We start from the raw sequence: 14,806 nt of genomic DNA on the forward strand, positions 1-14,806 counted from the left end.
ACATTGAACAGAGAGAGGGATTAAAACTAAAAACAATCCATTTTAGAAACGAATGATGGATAATTTACCCTCTAAAACTTTTTTTCTTACTGTCACACCAATAGTCTTAATTATCCTAAATCAATTATTCCAAAGATTACCCAAAAGGTTTCAGAACAAATTAAACTGACATGAATAATGTTATCTATATTACACATAATTGCAATATTAGCTTTTCAAAAGTGAGGAGACTTCTGAAAAAAAAATTTCAGGGGACTACACTAGTAAGTTATAACTGGCTATCCCAAACTGATAAATAGGACCTATATTTCAATACAACTATAATGATTATAACATTAATAGAGAAATTAGTCAATGTTTTATTTATTTTTTTTGTGTGGCAATTTAATTTAAAAAAGTAAAATTATAAGAGCAAAAAGTTACATTTCCAAAGTACCCCCAACCTGCATCCGGCTCATGGAACCAGCCTAGGGAACCAGGAGCACCGGGTGGTGTTGGGCAGGGATCTCCATCCCCGTCCTCAGCACAGAATCATCTTTCACCCTCCCGGGAAAGCAGCATTTTGAGCCAACTGCAGTAAGAAATGCAGGTATCTGCAGAGGGAGGAAGTCTTGAGTGGCAGAGCCAATAGTCAGGGCAAGACTTCAAGGAACTTGAGGAGGCGGAGGGAGCTGTTCAAGGCCCTCTTTTTCTTTTTCCACTTTTTATTTACGTGAATTTAGAGGATACAAGTGGTTTTTTTATTACATGGATGAACTACATAGTGGAGAAGGCTTTTAATTTACCCACCACCTGAACAGTGTACAATGTACCCAACAGAAATTTTTTCATCCTGTACCCCCCTCCCATCCCCTCTACCCTCTTGACTCTACTTCCCACCCCTCTACACTGAGGACTGTCTACCCTATGACTCAGCACAACCTGCCCATGGGAGGATGGGTAACTCAAGGCAAAGGCAAAGGCTACCTCCTGGGCTCCCCACTCCCAGCTGCAGAGCTGGTCTGTGCTACTGAGAAAACACCCTAGGAGCCAGCACTTCTGATAAGTTACAGTACAAGTTACCACACGAGAGGAAAACAAGCAAGGTGAGAGGGCCCTACTTCACTTTACCCCTCAGACCCCCCTCCACCCTCCTCACAGCTGCACAGGGGACTCAACGGGCACAGCCTTCTTTCTCAGATGCCTTAGATGGCGCCAGGCATAGACTCAGAGCAGGAGGACAGCGAAGACCACACAGCACCCACAGCCCTCCCACCACAGCGACAGTGCGGCCATACAGGCAGGAAAGAAGGATGGCAAAGGCCTGGCGGAGGGTCGCAACAATGGTGAAGACAGCAGCCCCAAACTGCGCAATGATGTAGCAGAGGAGAGTAGCGGGGCATGGGCAGCAAACTCGCTGTCACTCCATGTAGCAGGTCCCCTCCAGGAGGGCTCCCTGCTCTAGCAGTGAGCCTACTATGAAGAAGCAGAAGAAACTGACCCCAAACATCACCTGCACTGATTACACAGGCAAAGAGAGCCCTGCCAGTTTGAGGTGAAGCTGTCAAAAGCAATGTAGCCTTCCAGTAACATGAGGCCTAGGAGTGTGGAGGCCGGGGAGGTGCACAGCTCTGGTCTACAGGATGCTGACCCCAAGGGAAATGAGGCCGGCTGTCAGGTATTCCCAGTGTTCGGAGCTGTACCGAGATACCAGCTTTCCCAACAGCATGACAGGGATCACCTTAGAGGCTGTGGACAGTATCTGGGTGGGTAAGGTGACAAACTTGAGAACTTCATATAGGCACCAGCTGCTAAGCACATGTGACAGGCTGGCAAAGGAGTACCAGTACTTGGGTGCCCCATACCAAAGATGCTTGCAGAGGACGCAGGAGAGGCCAGCCACAACCAGTGCCAGCACTCAGTTCATTAGCACCAGAAACTGTGAGTCCATGAAGCGCTCACCTGGTAATGCGGCTATGGCCCCGCACCTGCGGTTCATCACTCCTTCCTGTAGCACATCCCAAGTCAGGGAAGAGACCTGGAGCCCTATAGTACAGAAGAACAGCTTCGGGGCCTGCCACATGGGAGTGGTCTCTGCTGTCTCTGTCCAGGGAGCCAAAGGAACCTCATCAAAGGCCTTGTGCTCATTGCCAAACACACAGCTTCCACCAGGGGAAAGCAAAGACCCCTGCCTATCTCCAGGTAGTTCTTCCATCTGCCTGAAGTACTGCACCAGGAGGCCGCCAGCAGCATTCACCAAATACCGGAAGAACCACAGCTGGGTCCATGACTCCAGAGGGGCTTCAGGAGTCTCCCCATCCACCCCCGGGGAGGGGTGTGCACCCAGCACCACCTGGCGTCCATGGTCCAGGTCACATGGGGTGGAGAGGGTCCAGGGAATGCGAGTTCCCAGACCTTGTGCTCCCTCCACTGCCTCCAGGCAGTGTTAATATTTTAGACAGTATTTAACTACCAATGCTTGAGAGCTCTTAACATATATTACTTTACAGTCACAGGAGGAAATGTTCTTAGAACATAGTACCTCATAGCTATTTAAAAAAACAACTTTCCACTTCCACTAATTCACAGAGCCTGTTTTCCTCACAAATATACTAACTAAAAGTGTTAAGATCAAGAATAAAAGAGGATAGGTTCATTAAAACTAAACAGATACAATTTCCAATCTTCTAAATATATTTTTAAAAGAAGAGAGATTTTCTGCAACTGATATAACTATCATATAAAACAAAACTACAATAGTAATTTCCAGACAAAATAGGTTTAACAACCCTAATCCAAAAATCCGAAACTTTTTGAGCACTAACATGATGCTCAAAGGAAATGCTCACTGGAGCATTTTGGATTAGAGATGCTCATCTGGTAAGTACAATGCAACTATCCCAAAATCCAAAAAAGTCTGAAATGTGAAAACACTTCTGCAAGCACTCTGGAAAAGGGATACTCAACCTGTACCATCTGTTTTTCCTATTCCCTCAGGTCCTTGTCATTTAAACAACCTCCAAAGTGACAGCTTTGTTTCTACATGCATAAAGTTTCAGATATTGTCTCATGAAATAAGATACTTAACCCAGGTGGAAAAAAATTAATGAGATATGTCAACCTTAAAAAAAATTACTGGGGGGGGGCGGAATGTTACACTATGAAGCAAACTCGTGAAAACTAGGGTTTCAGGGCATCTATAACTCCTCCCACACCCCTTTACCACTCTAACAATTTTCTTTTAAGTACAGAAACTAAAAAACTTGAGAAAAGAGACACAAAACTGTCCTCAGGGTCCAAGTCATGAATCAATGGATCTCTCTCTTTTTTTCTTTCTTCACATAACACCCCTTATATTTACAATGTGCTTTACTATTTACAAAAATCCCTTTACCTATATTACCTCTTAATGTCTTTTCCAATAATCTGTAAGATCAGTAAGGGTGTTCTTTTTTTTAACAGAAAAGAAAACAAACTCAGAAAGGCCAAGAATCCTGCCAGTAGTGGGTCCAGGCCTAGAAACCAAGTCTCCTGCATTCAATTCTGAATTCTACTATACACAACACTACCCCTTCTGTAATATAGTAAAGCCTTCTATAAAACATTTGGCTGGGTTCCAAGACAGCCGTCCCAGACTGAATAAGACTCTATATAGCAAATAGTGTAAATAGTGAGAGTCTAATGCAATTACTGGCATGGAGGCATACATCTTTTTTTTAAAAGTGAAGAATTAGTTGGTTTTAAATTAAATCAACGTGGTGTGCGTATGGTGGGGGAAACAAGCAGAACACTCTTCTAAAAAGAAGTCAAAATGAAGTACCGTAGACTTGTACATTTCACGTTAGCTGATAGAGGTAGCGGCAATCAATACAAGGCGGAAGAAAAAAAGGAGACAAAGAGTGGACAACTAAGAAACTGCATGATGTTTTATTTTCAGGAACTAAAATGAAAGACTTCTGCTCCTCCCCAAAATAACTGTGAGATTTTAGAACATAAGTTTATAAAATAATAAAAGAGGCAGGGGAGGATTTTATTCAGCCATCAAAGGGAATCCTTGCCAAAACTGTTGGCTCTGGAATAGAGCAGATCAGGAATCCAAAGTCTCATTTCTAGATCACCTCTTGGTGCTATGCATTTTAAATTAATTGATGGTTTTACCCTTCCAATTCTCACATCTGTAAAATCAAATAACGTTACCCAATTTCCTAACGATCTTGGAAGGAGGAAACAATGTCTGCAAAGGTAATGGTCAATATTTTATTCCCATCATCCATTACAAAAACAAGTACTTCTCACACATCTATAGAGAGTACTAGTCTAAAAGTGTGAAGAAAGTGATGGTCTTTCTCATCCAGATGAATAAAGCACAGACAAATGCTTATGGATAATATGACAAATTTAAACATCTCAGAGAAAGTTTCCACAGGAGTCGGGCTGAACACAGCAGACAGAAAGAATGAAGTTGGATTTTTGATCAGGACAGTAGTCATTAAGTTTAGGTAGGCAGAGAAGCAGCAAGTTGGCTGTTATGTCTTTTGGGCTCCCAAAACACATCACTCATCTGTTACTGCATTCACAACACTTTACAGTAGTTTGTCATCCCCATTTAGGCTGTTAATGACTCAAGGACAGAGACCTTTTTTCATTTTTCTACCCCTAGTCCCTCGTATAGGATCTTGCACACAGAAGATAATCAATAAAAATTTTTTTAATAAGAAATCCACTTTATTTTTATTTATTTATTTTGAGACAAGAGTGTCACTTGGTCACCCTGGGTAGAGTACAGTGGTGTCATCATAGCTCACTGCAACCTTAAATTCCAGGGCTCAAGCTATCCTCTTGCTTCAGCCTCTACAGTAGCTGGGACTGAAGGCTCATGCCACAATGCCTGGCTAATTTTTCTACTCTTAGTAGAGATGGGGCCTCACTCTTGCTCAGGCTGGTCTCGAACTCCTGAGCTACCACCTCATGCTCCCAAAGTGCTAGGATTACAGGTATGAGCCACCACGCCCCACCAATAAATGCTTTTTGAAAGGCACAGTCAGGACAGAATTCCGTTTATAATATTTTAACCTACACTATTTGTGCAGATCATTTACTCATTGTCTCTCAACACCAAAACCATCCTCCTCGATTATGTTCTATGCTGTGGCTGAGACGGTGCAACCGTATTTCACCAACTGCTTTGCCAGCCAGGTCCATGTTAGGTTTTGCCAATGGAAGCAGTAAATGGAGACAGGAAAACAGGAAGATGGGTGAAGGGATTGGAAGGGACATCTTTCCAATTCCTGTAAGTAGTAACTGCAACCCCTGGCCCTGGCAGCAGCAATTGGTTCACACTTCCAGCTCCTTTTGGTTCTCCCAGAACCAGCTGTATCACATGCCTTTATATGTATTAGCAGCAACTGAACAATGCTGACCTACTCAAAAGTCCAACATTAGGTCCATGGAACCTCTCCTCTCAGCTCTTAGGTTCTGATTACTGCAATGTTCCCTTTTTGCTCTTACACTCATCTACCCAACTCCCTATATTAAGTCCCCTCTGTTGAAATTCCTACTGAAGTTTGGTTTGTCTACAGGACTCCAATACACTGTTAAATACAGAGATTCTAAATGCTCTCCTCTGAGATATCCTGCTGCTTCACTGAACGGGAAAGTAAACAAAAGTTGAGTTATTGTATAAATAAAATCTATTTCATAAAAGATAACCTGAAACCCTCTAAATTTGCTTCCCTCAAGTTACAGCACTAAGATCACTTAATGTTTGTGATTTAAACTATCACATAATTTAAATGAGAGAGGAAATGAGAAATACTTTAGTGCAGGCTATTCCAAGCACACACACCCTCCTCCCTTTACTACAGCACATAACCTACAGATAATGTGAAATGGTAAAGTTGTTCTGCTGTTCCCCAGTGGTCTCAGTTCCCAGCTCCCATGTGCCTCTAACAGCGTGGCATGAGACCGTGCTGAATGTGATTCTTGTATTTCAAGACTTTTTTTTTTCCTGTTGTTCAACAAGACCCCTAAATGCAAGCTAGCTACTTCATCTAATATACAAGGAAAGAAATGGCAATCTGGTCCAACAACAAAGCTCAGATGAACTTAATGGAATGTTGTTCTGCCTTCTTAAGGAATTTTCAAGTGTAATTTTTTACTGCATGTGATTTTCATTTTATGCACTGACTTTAGAATCTAACCTCTTCATAAAATACAACTTCACTCTATAACATAGAAACAAAAAGAAATCTCCCTTGCAGGAGAGCCCATAACCAACACATCTGTTGAAAACGAACAACCAAAATGCTTAGATATCTTTCATTTGGCCTGTTACTACACTTAATAGTGTGCCCTCTTTAGACAATTTAATCCAAGGTTAATTTCAAAAAATATTTTTCACTATTACACTTAATACAGATAAACCAATTTTTAAAAATGACAGTAAATGGTATGTAGAAGCAGCAAACCTATTAATTCATTCTCAAAAACAAATGGGAGAAGGCAAATTTATGCAATAGGAATCTTTCTCAGAATTTTTAGCAATGTATATAGCTGCTGAGCATCAAACAAGACATATCACTAGGCCCAATCACAGTAGTCCACTTCCGTTGCCTAACAACCCATAAGGCAAAAGAGAATTAAGAACATGGCTAGTTCCACTGAAGTTCCTCCACATAGCATAAAATTAAACAATGGGCAACCTACTCTCTTAGCACCTACAGAGTGAGGGATTCATCACCTAGCTCCTGCCTAAGAACACTAGCTTCTACTTAAATGCCAGGAGTCCCATTACCACAGTCAGTATACCTATGTAAAATCAACCAAACTGTAGTCCCCACACAAGAAATAGCAGAAGACCCAGTAGACACATTAGGTAGAAAGCGTCAAAAAGTAGTGAGGGAAGACAGGATAGCAGACCTTTAGAGAACGCAGTGGGTAAATGTTACTGTACCTCTGTACCCCCAATTTTATGGGGACTTAATTAAATGCAAATAAACGGTCAATAAGTTACTACAACAGCAAAGATTTCAGAGAAATGAATCAATCAAGAAATTAAACAACTGGTGTCTGATGGCAATGTCTGTCAGCAGAGTGTGTAATAAACACTGATTAAAAATCAACTGTAGATCTGTGTGTGCAGAATACAATCTCACAATTTTTTTCCTTTTTTTAAAAACTGCAAACTATGATGCATTTTTAGTTTCCCCGGAATTTAACAAATGAGTCATTATAAAACTATGAAGTGCTTTAAGTCATACAAGAAACACTGCCATAATTTTAATAAAGTGCATTTTAATGTTAACTCATTTCTCTTGCTGGAAGGAATTATGCCTCTTTGCTAATGTATAGAAAATGAAACTGTCACTGAAACATCTGGTTATATATTATTCATTAGGCATATATCACCTTTACTCCAAAGACTGCATAATATAAACACAAATCATGAATAAATCAGATTAAAGAGATAGACCTGACACCACAAACTGAAGGTCAGTAATGAAATTCCAAAGATGTCTGCTGACCTGGTCTATCCACTCAAACGTGGGAACTGGCTAGCACAGTGTTCCACACAGGCAGAGAAAAACTCAAAATTCTCAGTATTTTGAATATCTGAACTGTCTACATTATGTTAGTGATTTTAATTTGAAATTTTTCTATGCAGCACACTGGAGGATCATTAGTTTGTTTTTCAAATACTCAAACAGACTAGCCTGACTCAGGCAATTTTCCTTCACAAATTCTCCACTTCATTCTCCATCTACTATATTTAACCTCAAACGTGGGTTCCAAAAGGGTAACTGAGGGAAATAACTAAAACCCTTAGAAAAGTGAAGGGCCATATTTGCTGTGCTACCCCTGGAAAATGTAGTCTTATATAACTACCCTTTATTTCACTAAAAAGTAGGTTAAGTGTACAATCAAGATTTTGATACCTGTTGATTGTAACAAGTATAAATTTCAGAGGAAAAAAGGAATAATCAAGAGTCATATTGCTGCTACTTAAATTCTTTATAAATCTAAAGGTCAAATTTCACTAAAAGAACTAAGAACACCAATCTAAATTATTAAACTATTCAACAATTACCCCTAATAAAAGCAGATTATCTACCTATACACTAAGTATACCAGTTGATCATCTTGGAACTACCCAAGTAGATTATGTAATGCAAATCGCTCACACATTAGTTTTAAACACTCCTCAGTTTAAAACACTGAAACCACGTCTCAATTTTTTAATTTTTAAAAGAAGTAACAGTATATTACTAAAACGCTAAATGCATATCATTTTCACAGTAAACAAATTTCTTTACACACCTCAAAGACATCTGATATTTTCAAACCATTTTACAATGATTCTGTAAATCTTCAGACGAGCTCACAAAAGATAACCAAAGGGGCTTCAAGGAGATTAATCTATAATTAGTTTTAGTGAGCAAATAATCGGAATGACCCTCGAAGTTTGAAACCAATTTTTGCTAACACCGTCTCTGAGAGCAGGAAAGCAACTTCTGTAGGAGGGAAACGATCCTGACCACCAGGACGAAGGCTCCCCGGCGACACTGGGTAACAAGGATCTCAGCGCAAACGACGGGGTTCAGAACGCGAAGCTTCCATCAGAAACAAACCGAGACACCCCCTCCCCCCACGACTCCTCCGAGGTAAGCTCGCGGCTCTGGAAAGCAGCAACAGATACTCCCGAGCAGAAGGCGGCACTCCAGGAATGTTTGAAACAGGAGGGGTCTCCCCGCAAGCCAACAAGCAACCCAGACGCCGAGTAGCTCCTCTACTCGCGACCCCGACTCCAGCCCCCCGGGGGGAAGGAAGGATATCTGCACAAAGTGCCCCTACCCCACCCCCACGGTGCAGACACATATCCCTGGCAGCGAGGGGGAAGCCCCGAGGAAAAACCCGCATTCCACTCCGTCCGCCTCCGGAGCGGGGCGGCAGGGAGGATGGGGCCCCCGCCCCGGGAAGCGAGGGGGCCGCACCGCAGCCCCGGCCTCCGCGCTCCGGCGAGGGCAGCGAGGGGTTCGCTGCAGAGGAACGAATCCTGGCGCATCGCCGACTGGGTGCCTCGCCAACCTGGCTCACTCCCTTCCCATGACCCTCGAAGAAACGGGAACAATGAGAAGCCGCCTGCCCCGCCATGAGAGCGCCCGGGGGCGGCGGCGCCATCTCCCCTCACACCCCCGCGGACACACACACCCACCCCCACGGCTGCCCGGCCGGCGTCAGCCGTCCACAGCCCGGCCGGGCGGACGCGCGTCCCGGCCCGCCGCTCCCGCGCCCTTCGCCCGCCCCACTCACCGGCTCCTGCCCCAGCCCCGGGCTCCGCTGGCCGCGGCCGGAGCGAGACTCGGGTATCAGCTGCCGCGGCCGCCTGCGCCGCCGCACAATATGGCGAGCCTCGGCTTCCGCAATGGAGCTCGGGAAATACAACAGGGGCCGCTCAATATTCATGAGAGACTGAGGGGAAGCCGGCTCGGCCGGCGCTGCGGGGAGGGCGGGAAGGAGCGAGCGAGCGAGCGAGGGGCGGAGGCGCGGGACGGAGACGTGCTCGGCGCGGGGAGGCCCGCGGCGCGAGGGGAGGGGGCGCCGCCGCGTGCTGGCCTGGAGCGCCCGAGCCGCCGCCCCGCCCCGGCCGGCCGGCCCCGCCCCCCGGCGCCCACCGCGGCCGACGCAGCCCCCGGGCAACGCCCGACGACGACGCCGCCACCTCGTTCTCAACGTCTAGCTCCTCGGGCTCCTCTGCCCCTGCCTCGGCCCACCGATGACGCCTCCTGGCCGGCTCCCGGGCTTTGGGCTCAGACTTCTCTCTCTCGACTTCGTCCTCTTACACCCATCCCACCCGGTAAAAATCCTAATTAGGCTTTCAACTCCAGAACTTCACCTGAACTTCGGCACCCTTCCACCCCCGTCCAACACACACACACTTTTCATCCTTGCAGGATAAACCTGCAAGGTCTAATTTTTCCGGGGAAAATGACCTTCAACTCTAGGCTTATATTAGCATTCTGATTGTACTCATCGGCTCTGATTGTTTACCTTGCTGATGCTTTATTCCTACTTCTTTGGCCCCTTCCAGTATTACCTTCTGCACCTGAGGATCTAAGAAGTAATAGATTAAATAGATGTAATCGTTACTAAAACACAACCAGTTAGCAAGAAATTATTCGACGCTTAATGCATATAAATTATGAGCTGAAGAAGTAAAAGAGTTCGCTGACCTCAAGATGTACTATCGGTGAGATGTCGTGTTCTCTTGAAAAGGTAACCAACAATACCAGATGGTAAATCTGAAGGCACTTGTAGCATAAAGGAATGAACTGCAGTGGGAATTGGGCAAACTAGTTTATAGCCGCCAATGTGAGTCCAACGATGTCACTAAATAGATTACATAACTCCTCTGGACTTTATTTTCCTCATGTGTAAAATGAGAAGATTGTGTTGATTCTTAGGTCTTTCTAGTTCTTGAACTCTCTAACAGCCTCTATAATCGATTCCAAATAAATAATAAGAATTTACGTAGGCTTTTGGAAAAGAAAACTAGCAATTCCAGCTGGTGTGTTCAGGGACGGTTTCCTAAGGAGCTAGGATTGAGTTGGTCTTTGACAGATAGGCTTGGATGGGTGGAAGAGGACAGGTATTAAAATATTAAAGACAGCGTATTATGTATGCTACCTAACAATCCTTCGAAGTAAACAAGAGCAAAGCATTATTCTTTTTTCAATGGCTTGAAAACTTTCGCCTACTATCCATAGCTTTAAATAAGAAATGACAGTTCTCTGACTCTCCAAGTTCTTCAAGGTTAAGCTCTTCCTCCAATGTAGAAAAAAATAAATCAAATTAATCAGGAATGCTCTGCTTCTCCCGTCTTGTGAGAGTCCACTTTCTAGAGACAGTGCAGTTGCAGAAACATCTCCCTTCTTTATTCATGATGACTACATATGTATTTCAATTAAAGGAAGACAGGATGTTCATAATTTAGAAACTTTTTCTCTAATTAAAATGCTTTTGAAAATCATGATGTGTGGTTAGATTAAACAATTCAATTGATGTTGAAGAAAAGCGATCATTTGTAAAAAGCACAGGAACTTTATGGATGAAAGTTAAATATAGTGCTTAAAAAAGACTCAGGAGAATTAGTGGAAAAATGGAAAACTTATGGGATATCTGGATTAAATGTGATTAAAAAGCTAGACCTCAGGCTAACATCCTTAATATGAAAAACACTACTGACAAATTAATGGAACTCATTTTATCTATTTTATCTCTTATTCAAAAATTTGGCATTGAGAGTACTATGAATCTTCCCCGACTATGTTAATCAGGAAAGATTATGTTATGGTGTAGTAACAAACATCTCCAAAATCTGTGTGCCGTAACATGATAAAAGTTTATTGCTTGATCATGCTTCATGTGGACCAGCCAGATTCACTCTGTTCCAGTCATTCCAGGAACCAGATTAACAGACTCCACCATCCTGTAGCTGTATCACCTGGAACACAGCAACCCATTCTCTGTGGCAGAGGAAGAAAGTGATGTAGAATTCCCATGAATTTTTCATAGCCTTAGCTTGGAAGGGAAATAGATCACTGATCACATTTCATTGCTTAGAACTAGTTGCATAGCCCCACACATATATACAAGGGGACTGAGTCCTTACACTGAGTTCAGGAGGAGTGGGGAAGTTGGTGAACAATACTAATGTCAACCACTCCAATGCCACCAGTTGGTTCTTAGATGCTATGAAAAAACTCCAAGAAGTTTTATTCCGTAACACTGGTTCCCTTGAGTGACTTCAAGAAAGTTATACTTTCAAAAATAAACTCTCTGTACCTGTTAAGATTTGGCTGTCATATAAATAGGGTGGACTTTCCATTTTCTTCCCTTTTGCTTTAGTTATATGTTAAATCAATATAAACTCCACAGTCGATGTATCAGTAGTGATTTTCCATATCCAGACTATATTATTTTTGCTAATGTTTTGAACTGACATAAAGGATATCACCCTGAAAAACATTTTCTAGTAACACTCTGCCTGCATGTTATACTAACTAGTAGTGTTTTTATTTTAAGTAGAACATTAAATTAACACTACATAATAGAAGTATCATATTATAAATGGATGACTAGACGAACTCTAGTTAAAAAGATTCTTTTCTCTCAAGGCTCAGAAGTAGTACCAGGTTAATCACATGGTGAATTGGGTAGAGATCTCTAAGTGGTCACAAAAAAATCACCTCTCTCCTGGCATTCTGCTATGGTCATGCTACAAAATTAGAGTAGTTCAGTTCAACCAGCTTTTACTGAGTATCTAGTGTGTGCCAATCGCTTTTTCAGCGCTTAGAATAAAAATACTAATACGACTGTAAGTTCCTTGAGAGCAGAAATCTCATTCGCCAGCATATACCTAGAAACTAGCTTGGCTCTTAGTAGACACTCAGTACATACATGTTAAGAGAATGAAAGACAGGGATTATTTGATCCCACTGTGTATATGAAATAGAATAGCACATATACTATTTGCCTCACTTTTATAACTTAGCAGAAATTTCTATCAAGATTGCATTTAGTCCCTCCAGAGGCTTTCTCTATTTAGGCAGTGTGTCTTAAATGGAAATTCACATCTGCCTATTCTTTATCCATTGCATGGATTTCTGTTCAGCCATGCTCCAAGTATCTAATTGTCATCTGTTCATCTGAAATGAACAGGCCATCAAGAGCCTGTTAATACTAAGCTATATATGTATCACAGTTTATAGAGCACTTTTAGATCCGTTATTTCACTGAAACTTCAGACAGTTTTCCCAAGCCTTATTCGTATTTTATAGTGGAAAGAATTACGACTTCTGTGGTTCAATAACTCTCCCACATATTGAGTTAGTAAGTTGCAGAGCAGAGGCTCAAACCCTGGTCATTTGATTCCAGTGCGGGATATTTTCATTATGCCACATCTGCCTTACTGCTCTGTGCCACAGGCACAAATGCATCTTTCTCCTCTCCAGTGAGGAAGCGGTACGTGAGGCAATCATTTCCAGAGCTTCCTCTCAACATTATTATTTATTCCAACCCTCAGTGTAGTCTATCTTCAAGAAGCCACAGATGACGCTAAATACAATAGTCTGTGACCCTGATCCATTAACAGGAAACTGGCAGGTTTTGTTTTTGTCTTATCAGAAAACATACTTTAAGAGAACAAAACAAAATTAAAAGTAAAAGGTAGGCTAGAAGACTGGAAGAGCTTGGGCTTTATCTACTATCTGTATATACTATTGTCAAAATATATCCTCTACCAATATCTTTATTTGCCATCTTTTAGATGGGTTGTGCTTTCTTTAAAAGAGCCAAGTTAAGTAGGGACATTGTAGAAAGGCCTAAAGAGACCTATAATTCAAGGTGGCTTCAGGAAGCTGGCAGCTCAAGATTTATGACCTTTTCAGCTGAAAAAATATAGCTGTAGCCACAAGCTTTAGTGAAGTTTTATTTGTATTTCAGCATAGTGCATTTCTGTTCGTGATACTTCCCTTGGTATTTTAGTGCCTTTTTATATTCCCAAGACAACCAAAATAATTGGTGCTACTCTTATTTGCTAACTGTTCAACTTAAAGGCGTTAAACAGGTTAAATGAGATGGTCTAGTTAGAAAAACTTTTAGGGAGAACTAAACAATATTGCTATTTCCCTCCCATGGAGACTTGGAATGGTATTTTATATGTCCCAGATGTGGCCACATTCTGCCTAACATCTGTTAGTGAATTTTATTAAAATAATGAACTAGCATGTGTTTGAAAGGCCAAAAGAATGAATTAAAATTTTCATTCTGATGCAACACAAATTATTGTTTCTTTATAGTTCATAATGGAGTATATACGTGGGAGATATTATTGTGCTATCCGTCTTCAAATATAAAATAAAGCATGATTTAATAATTACCGGATTTTAGTTTTCTAACATGAAGAAAGTTTATTCCAGTCAAACAAACCTTCACAGGTTTTTATTTTTTCTTTCAAAATGTTTACTGCAAGAGGTGGGATTTGTGCCTTGGTGTTGATCTAGGAATGTCAAGAATCATCTTAGAGACCAATAAAGAAGAGATAATTCAGGTCAAAACTCAGAACTAAAGAGGAAATTCCTCTGGAAAGGAAAGCTAGAAGATCCCAGTAGGAAAGTACAGATGAAGTGTGCAAACTGTTTAAATCAAGCTATAGTTTGCTCAAACTGCCTTTATGTACATTTTAGTTATTCCCGATTAAGAGAAGCACGATGCTAGAATGATTGTTTGTGGGGCGAGAGAATGGAGGGTGAAGATATCTCTTATCTAATACAGTTCACATGTTTTTCAGTAAAGAATTTAAAAGAACTGCCAAATTCTACCCATATAAGAAAATTTTATTTTATTTTAAACTGTATTAAGATTTAGAAACCTCTGCAGTATCCATCTGCTGAGACGTTAGCATTGTATACTCCACGAAAACAAATCATTTAAATGTACATTGAATAACATACTAAAGTAGGTTATAATTTAGAATAAATCTGAACAAACATTCTGGTCAACCTAAAATACTAAGGGTTTATGTGTTACATCCTAGAAGAGATACTTTCTAAGACTTTCTAGTCTTTCTGTAGGAAATTTTTGTTTTATTATTTTTTTTTTAAAACAAGCACATTTCATAGGTCATGCTTATAAGATCAGAATTGACTGTGGTTTCCTATGCATTATGAAGACTGCCACACAGGAATAGATGGGATAAAGGTAGCTGCCAGTGACCCTTCCTGTTAGGGATCAGTAGGTGGCCTAACTCACCTTCCTGTGAACCTTTCCG

At 41.7% G+C, this 14,806-nt stretch overlaps 1 protein-coding gene and 1 pseudogene across 1 annotated transcript in view; both read right to left on the reverse strand.

Annotated features, from left to right (window-relative positions):
• The window catches only part of RNF2 (ring finger protein 2), a 35,604-nt gene extending 26,263 nt beyond the window's left edge, over positions 1-9,341 (reverse strand). Inside the window, exon 1 of the mRNA XM_069459452.1 lies at positions 9,289-9,341. The gene's annotated coding sequence lies outside the window, so the exon portion shown is untranslated. The remainder of the gene's footprint in view (positions 1-9,288) is intronic.
• LOC138375694 (adenosine 3'-phospho 5'-phosphosulfate transporter 1-like) lies at positions 1,135-9,040 on the reverse strand (annotated as a pseudogene).
• Positions 9,342-14,806: the final 5,465 nt, after the last annotated feature.

This window comes from Eulemur rufifrons, chromosome 27 (assembly GCF_041146395.1).
Source record: "Eulemur rufifrons isolate Redbay chromosome 27, OSU_ERuf_1, whole genome shotgun sequence".
Classification (NCBI taxonomy): Eukaryota; Metazoa; Chordata; class Mammalia; order Primates; family Lemuridae; genus Eulemur; species Eulemur rufifrons.